The sequence below is a fragment of the Antechinus flavipes genome, chromosome 3 (assembly GCF_016432865.1).
Source record: "Antechinus flavipes isolate AdamAnt ecotype Samford, QLD, Australia chromosome 3, AdamAnt_v2, whole genome shotgun sequence".
Classification (NCBI taxonomy): Eukaryota; Metazoa; Chordata; class Mammalia; order Dasyuromorphia; family Dasyuridae; genus Antechinus; species Antechinus flavipes.
The window spans coordinates 594,811,487-594,820,571 of record NC_067400.1 but is presented as its reverse complement, the minus strand read 5'-3'; positions in this window follow the sequence as shown (position 1 = coordinate 594,820,571).

The window sequence follows — 9,085 nt, the reverse complement described above, 5'->3', positions numbered from 1 at the left end:
GAATCCAGCCCGAACAGGAGTTACCGAATTTCTCCTTGTCCATTCCTGGGTCCCAAACAGCTGCCCACTTCGCTTCCCACCTCCTGAGTACTCAGGCAGGGAGGGAGCCAGGGATGAAAGGATCCTCTTCCCTCCAGTGTGGCACAAAGCAACGGAGCGGGGTGGGGTGGAGGCCTTCAGAGAAGAAGCAAACTGTCCAAAGGCCCCGTGAGCAGAGGGAGACCGACCCCAGCCCCCGCACTGCTGAGTCCCTGCTGACGCCAAAGGTTCCCACCTCCCTGGCCAGTCTCCTCCAGGTCATAGCCACTGACCAGAGTGTCTTCGAAGGCTCTGGCTTGGATCCCTCCATATTATCTCACTCGGTGACTTCCTCAGTTCCCTGGGTTCATTATCCTTCTATGTAGATGATTCCCAGGTCTATAATCTATCTTTATTCTCCCTTTAACACCAGTTGCCTCATGGACACTTCCCCTAACATCTCCAACTCATCGTGTCCCAAACTGAACCCACTATTCCTCTCTGCAAAAGACCAGGTTTCTGCCCTGTCACCCTTAATTCCTCCCTCTCCCTTCTCTCACCCCCATATCGGTTGCTAATCCCTGCCATGTCTGTATCCCCTTCTGTCCGTCCAACAGTCTCCCTCCGACGCAGATCCTCGCCCCCTCTCACCTGGACACTGCAATACTTTCTGCTTGGTCTCTATCCCGTCTGTCACTTACTCAACTGCCAAAGCATCTCCCTGTACATCATGACTGAGCGCGCCACTCCCCTTACCCAATAAACTCCAGGGACTCCCTGTCATGCTCAGAGCCAAATATAACATCCTCTTTATAGCCTGTCCTCTCCTCCCTTCTAGTCTCACACTGTACTCCCTTCCAAGTACTCGAGGATGCTCACATCCATCTCCCGACTGCATTGTTCCCTCACTCCTCCTCCTGCCTGGAATAGTCTGCCATTCTGTTTTAGGGAGAACTCACACAGGGCAGGACTCTCATGATGGTCCAGAAGAAGCGATACAAGGACACTGCCAAGGTCTCTCTTAAGAACTTTAGAATCGATTGTATGACACGGGAGACACAGGCACGGGACATCCCAGCCGGGCGTGCCCTCTTCAGAGAAGGGGCTGAGCTCTATGAGAAAGGCAGAATGAATCAGCTCAGAAGAAGCGCAAGATGCGCAAAGTTGGAGAAGCCCCTCAAATGTTCATAGGGACTCTTTGTGTCCAACCTGTGGCAGAGCAGTCTGAGCTCGTATTGGTCTGATTGGCCACGGTTGGACACACTGAAACTCACTCTAACATAGTGATGTCATTTTTGATCCTCTCCAAGAACGAAGGACAGCATCCATGGAATAGTCTTCCTCCTTGATGACTTCTGGCTTTGTTAGCCTCCTTTCAAAAGACTTATTTCAAATCCCATCTCCCATAGGAGGTCTTTTCTGGTCTTCCCCAGCTGCTAGTGCCTCCTCTTCTTAGACTACCTTCCATCCACATCATATACATCCTGTGTTTTCTCCCCCATCCTTGAGGGCATTGACTGTCTTTAGTCTATCTTTGTATCTCTAATGCTTAGTGCAGAGCCTGGCATACAGTAGGTGCTTAATAAATGCTTCTTTGCTGACCTGGACCAAAGAGGCTCCAAGTGGGAGAGAGAGATGGAGCAGAAGATGAGGTTCCCTAAGGGTACTCTCGATCAGTGACCCTGGATGGAGGAGGGAAGAAGCTTTGAATGTGGAATCAGAAGACCTGGGTTTAAATGCTACCTACTCTCTGGGAGGGTTAGTTATAGAATTAAATTAATAGTCTTCATCCCAAGTGAATACATCTATTATGCTTTAGAGCTTCCATACCATTCTGCCCACGGGATCCGATGTGGGTCTCCTCACAGTGACTCTGTGTGACAGATACTACAGATATGATTGTCCTTATTTTACAGGTGAGCCACAATTTAGTCACTTGCCCAAAGTGACATAGCTGATGTGTCAGGGGTGTGCTGTGAACTCAGACCTATCTCCTTTTTTGACACATACATAATTTTAATGACATTTTATTTTTACACCCCTTCTTTATGTCAGAATAAATCACTTTCCCATGTTCCTCCCAGAGAGAAATGCCTAGTAATTGAATAAAAAAGTGTGAGGGGAAGAGATGAGAAAGGCAGTTCTGCAAAACCAGCCAATATCTAATAGCATATATAGCATCCCTCACTCATTGTTCCCCACCTCTGTGAAGAAGGGAGGGAGGTTCTCTTTGCTATCTTTCCTCCAGGTCCAACATTGCTCGTTATAATTAAGCAATAGGAGCCCAGATCTCATTAACTAAATCCAGCATTCTCTCTTCTACATCAGACACGTGGTGATGATGAAATGGATAGAGTTCTGAAGCTGGAGTTAAGAAGACCTAAATTCAAACACAGGGTCAGATACTTACTGACTGTGTGATCTTTTAACCTCTGCCTCAGTTTCCTTTTATGTCAAATTGGGGATAAGTTAAAAAAAAAAAACCTACCTCCCAAGCTTGCTGTGAAGATCAAAGTGAGATAATTGCAAAACAATTTGCAAATTGTAAAGCATTATTTAATTACTAGCTATTATTATTTGTAACCCTTGGCTCAAAGGGCCATTTGTATACTCTCATTGATGGAGATTGATTATTCAATGACTCATACTGGTGGATTTTGTGAGAACTGGAGAAATGAGATTCATGTTCTTCTGAGAGAAACTACTCCATTCTAACCTCTCTTCAATTGCTAAAGGGAGAGAAAGACTCTGCAAAGAAACCAACATGTAAAACTTGGATCGTGTCCTTATTACCAGCTTGCTGCACTAGAGATTTTGGAAGAATTTTCCCCTTGGGTTAGAACTGGAACTCTCTCTCTCAGTTGAGTTGTTTTCCCAATGTATTGTCGGGTGTATATATTCTCCTAGTATACTTGCTCTGCTCTATCATCCTTTTGGAACCGAAATCTAGTGGGAATGTGGGTGGATCAAGTTTTAGATAAGAACTCAGGGCATTCTTTTTCCATTAAAAAATTAGCAAGGGGCAGCTAGGTGGCACAGTGATAGAGCCCCAGACCTGAAGTCAGGAGGACCTGAGTTCAAATCTGACCTCAGACACCTAACACTTCCTAGCTGTGTGACCCTGGGCAAGTCACTTAACCCCAATTGCCTGAGGGGAAAAATGAACAACAATTAAAAAAAAAATAGCAAGCAGGAGATGTAGCTTGAACTTAAAAATTACATTCTCTAGACTAATGATATGTAAAGGAGTAATTAGATATAATTCTAGCCTGGTATTTCCTTTCTCTGAGAAGAACGGAATGGCCAACCTGCTTCTTCACTTCCTGGCAGGAATCTGACTCTTTTGGAGAAGAATCAAAGACAGAGAAGTGTTTATTCTTGACTCTCCATGAGCTACATCAGACAGACCCTCTGGCACATCACCAACAAAGGCAGAAACAAAAAACAACCCACTCCCCCACCTTACTCCCACGCCTTTCTCTTCCATATTATTTCTTAAATTTTGGAAATTTATAGTACGTCACCTTAACTCTTATTTCCAAGGCGGGGGAAGATAGTAGATGAAAAGCAATGTTGAATTTAGAGCTGGAAAGAACCTTAGAGGCCATCTGGAGTAGGGGTTCTTAACCTTTTTTGTGTCCTAGACCTTTTAATTATGTCTGGTCATGTTTTAAATGCTTTGTAAAACACATGGGATTACACAGAAAATCAATCACATTGAAATAGTTATACATAGTTTTAAAATTTCCATATTTTTCATAAAAAATCAGGTTATGAACCCTTGATATTAAACTAATCCTCCCCCAACCCTGATTTTACTAATGCAAGAACTGCAGCCCAGACATTAAGCCTTTTGTGCCAGGTAGCTGGCATTTCAGGGAGGAAGGGAACTAGCATTTATCAACACCTACTATATTAAGTACTGTATAAGTACATTACTAATGTTATTTTCCTTGGTTTTCAAATTTATCTTTTACTTATTTTGGCTTTAAATTTTGTAATACAATTCACTTATATTATTTCATTGGCTCTTCAGAGCAACCCTACAAGAGGAAGGGTCACTAGGGGAGAAAGACAGTAGACTTCCAAACCACAAAAATCCAGGTTGAACTCTTACTTCTGACCAATCCTGGTGGGGTGACCCTAGGCAAGACTAACTTAATCTCTCAGTGCTCTAGGCAACTAACTCTGAGACTGAGTGGCAGAGAAAGTGTTGTACTATTCAGATAGAATACTTCAGATAGTTCCCTCTACCCACAAAATCATAGGTCCAGTCCCTTTCCCCAACAAAACCCTGTGAGGTTTAAACTATTACTTATTATTTAATCATCTTTTGTTTTCACATTGCCTATATTTCCCCTGTATTTCTCTTCCTACTCACTCTCAGAGAATCATTCTAATATTTAAAAAAAAATTATTTTAAAAATTTTTAATTTTTTTTATTTTTGCTGAGGCAATTGGGATTAAGTGACTTGCCCAGGGTCACAAAGCTAGGAAGTGTTAAGTATCTGAGGCCATATTTAAACTCAGATTCTGACTTCAGGACCAGTTATCTATCCACTGTACCACCCAGCTGCCCCTTTAAAAACATTTTTAAGGGAAAAAAAAGCAATATCAATAAGTACATTGAAAAAATCTGATCATATATACAATGGTCCATCCTCATAAATCTTTTTACCTCTGCAAAGATACAGAAGAAGATGTCTTCTCATCTCTCTTCTTTGGGACCAGGCTTGTTCTTTGAAATCTTGCAACATCCATATGTTCTTTCCATTTATACTGTTGGGTCATTGGATCTATTTTTTGTGCATTTTTACAGAAAGGTTCTCTGATAAAGGTCTCATTTCTCAAACTTATAGAGAATCGAGTCAAATTTATAAATTATTCTCCAATTGATAAATGATTAAAGGATATGAACTAGTAGCTTTCAGAAGAAACCAAGGCTGTCTATATTTATATGAAAAAATGCTCTAAGTCACAATTGATTAGGAAAATGCAAATAAAAATAACTATCAGATTGGGTTATGAGAAAAAAAGAAAATGACAAATGTTGGGATCAATGTGGGAAAAGTGGGACACTAATACATTGTTGATGGAGTTGTGAACTGATCCAACCATTCTGGAAAACATTTTGGAACTTTGCCTAGAAGGCTACAAAATTTGTGTATACCTTATGGACTCAGGTATACCATTACTAGTGGTGAGGGATAAAGCACCCCAACAATGTTTAGGGGTTCCCAAGTCAGTGTCAAAAGAATTCACAGACTCAATTTGTCTCCAAGTTAAGAGGCAAAGATTATGATGAGGATAGCCATTGGAATTTATCCAATTCCAAAAGAGATTAGGAAAGAACCAGGCCTAATTTATAAGAAATCAAACCATTCTCCAATTAATAAGTGGTCAAAGGATATGAACAGACAAATATCAGATGAAGAAATTGAAACTATTTCTAGCCATATGAAAAGATGCTCCAAGTCATTATTAATCAGAGAAATACAAATTCAGACAACTCTGAGATACCACTACACACTTGTCTGATTGGCTAGAATGACAGGGAAAGATAATGCGGAATGTTGGAGGGGATGTGGGAAAATTGGAACACTGATACATTGTTGGTGGAATTGTGAACACATCCAGCCATTCTGGAGAGCGATTTGGAACTATGCTCAAAAAGTTATCAAACTGTGCATACCCTTTGATCCAGCAGTGTTTCTACTGGGCTTATACCCCAAAGAGATACTAAAGAAGGGAAAGGGACCTGTATGTGCAAGAATGTTTGTGGCAGCGCTTTTTGTAGTGGGAAGGAACTGGAAACTGAGTGGATGCCCAGCATTTGGAGAATGGCTGAGTAAATTGTGGTACATGAATATTATGGAATATTATTGCTCTATAAGAAATGACCAACAGGATGATTTCAGAAAGGCCTGGAGAGACTTACATGAACTGATGCTCAATGAAATGAGCAGGGCCAGGAGATCACTATATACTTCAACAACAATACTATATGATGATCAATTCTGATGGACCTGGCCATCTTCAGCGATGAGATGAACCAAATCCGTTCCAATGGAGCAGTAATGAACTGAACCAGCTACGTCCATTGAAAGAACTCTGGGAGATGACTAAGAACCATTACATTGAATTCCCAATCCCTATATTTTTGCCTGCCTGCATTTTTGATTTCCTTCACAGGCTAATTGTACAATATTTCAGAGTCCGATTTTTTTTTTTTTGTACAGCAAAACAACGGTTTGGTCATGTATACTTATTTTGTATTTAATTTATACTTCAATATATTTAATATGTATTGGTCATCCTGCCATCTAGAGGAGGGGATGGGGGGGAAGGAGGGGAAAAATTGGAACAAAAGGTTTGGCAATTGTCAATGTGTAAAATTACCCATGCATATAACTTGTAAATAAAAAGCTATTTAAAAAAAGAAAAAGAAAGAAATAGGAGATACAAAAAAGAAAAAAAAAAGGAAAGAACCAGGAGCAAGAAGATAATTAATTTTATAGGAAAAAGTCTCAGAGAGATCAGGTGCTTTATATCACTGATATGCTAATGCTCTAGTGGTGGCATTAAGGAGTGGTCTATTTACTATTGTCTAAGGAATTTGGTTTGTGGGACAATCCTGAGGCCAGAAGACTTTAGAATTTGATACATTGTTAGAGCATAAACATTCTATGTTCAGGGGACCCCATCACTGCTCTGTTTCCCCCTACGAGCTGTACCTCATCACTAGATCTGTATTCCAAAGAGATTTTTTTAAAAGTGGGGGGAAGGACATATTTGTACAAAAATATTCATAGCAGCTCTTTTACTGGTGCAAAGAATTGGAAACTGAAGGGATGCTCATCAACTGGGAAATGTCTGAATAAGTTGTTGTATATGATTAGAACAGAATACTATTGTGCTATAAGAAATAATGAGTAGGATGGTTTGAAAAGAACCTGGAAACACTTAAATGAACTGATACAAATGAAATGAGCAGAACCAGGAGATCATTGTAGGCAGTAACAATACTATACAATAATTGGCTGTGAATGATTTAGCTATTCTCAGCAATACACTGAACTAAGACAATTCTGAAAGACTTATGACAAAAAATATTCTTAACCTCCAGAGAAAGAACTGATAAAGTCTGAATGCATTCAATCTTACTTTTTTTTTTTTTTTTTTTTTTTTTTTGCTGAGGCAATTGGGGTTAAGTGACTTGCCCCGGGTCACACAGCTAGGAAGTGTTAAGTGTCTGAGGCCAGATTTGAACTCAGGTCCTCCTGACTTCAGGGCTAGTTTTCTATCCATTGCACCACTTATCTGCCCCTCTAATTTTACTTTCATAAAAAAAAAAATAATTCACATATTTACCAGGGTTGTTATGAGAATCAAATGAGATAATATTTGTACTTTGTAAACCAAAAAATATTATATGTGTAAGATTTTTGGAAAATTTTTATCATTGTTATTATAGTAATAGTAGTTGTAGACATAGTTGTAGTCACAGTAGTAATAGTAGTAGTAGCAGTAGTAGTGGTGGTTGTAGTAGTAGTAGTAGTAGAAGTAATTGTTGTTGTTGTTGTTGTTGTTAGGAACCAAAAAAGGCTTCTTTTCAAAAAGTGAGGTTTTTGGTGGAACTTGAAGGAAGCTAAATGTGCCAGGAGGCAAGAAATGAAAAGAGTATTCTAGGCAGAGGGAAACAGCCAGTAAAAATGTGTATGTGTGTGTGTAGAGATAAAGTATATAAATATAAGTATGTATGTAAATACACACACAACCTAATCTTTATTTGCCTGCTTCCTTATATTAGTTGCATTAATTTTATTTGTGCAGAAGATTATCAATTTCACACAACCTAAAGTTAAATTTGGCAGATGGGGAAAAACAAGGCTCATACATGTGTCTGTGGTGAGATTTGAATTTGGATCTTCTGGATCGGCATTTCAGAATAATAATTGTAGGTTGAGAGTTGTAAAGGACCTCAGTATCCATCTAGTTCAACTGCCTTACTTTTTTGAGATGAGGCCCAAGGAAGTAGTTTGCCCAAGATTATGATGACCGTGTTAGTACCCTGGATACCTTAGAATCAGCCGGAGTCAGGATAAGCAAAATTCCTTGGTCTTTAGAGGTAGATTGAATTGGATGGAAGCAGAATCTCCACAACCTTCCTTCTCTCTTGGTCTACTGCCAAAGTGACTCTGGCTTGTCTTACTCCACCTCCTAGTCCCTCCTATAATTCTCTGTATTCAACAATTATCAAGCCAGCACATGATAGTGGGAAGGGCCATTTTCCAAGCATATGCTTATAGAGTATTGTCCAATTGGTAATGAGCCTTAAGTGCTCTAACAGACCTCAGTGCATTAACTCAAGAGTTTCAGCCCTTTACATCTCCTGCTTTCTTTTGTTTTAGAACACAGGTGGTCACGCCATCCCTGACATCTCAGGAAGGGAGGTGAAAAGCATCAAAAGGAAGCGAGGGTTTCTAGCGGGTTTCTGGGCTGAAGGGTCTTATTAGAAACAGGTATGCACAAACCCATCAGCATGGGAGGTATTACACAAGCACATAGCAATAACATACAGGCTATTAGTGGTGACTCTCCCCACAGCCAGTCAGGTTCAATGTGGTGTAACAAACATGAATTGTACATGCAAGTACAATAACAAACAATATAAATCAACATGGTATTATAAAAGATTTCCAGAAGTCCTAGAAGGAGGGTATATAAACAACAGTCACACATACGCCTTCTTCAGCAGCCAAGAGATAGTCCAAAACCAATCTATTATCCATTGCTTCACATGTCAGGACTGTTGTCTTATCATTTCTCAGAAAATCCAATGATTCCTGAGAATTTTCAAGTTCTACAACAGTCTTTTCATGTCTCAGAGAATCCAATGATTCCTGAGGGTTTTGAAGTCCTACAACAGTCTTATCATGTCTCAGAGAATACAATGATTCCTTAGGGTTTTGAAGTCCAACAATTTTTGATGTCCATGAGTCAAACACCATAACTGCCATGTTCTTTCAGTGGTGGGCACAGTCAGAGACAGAAACACCCGATGTTT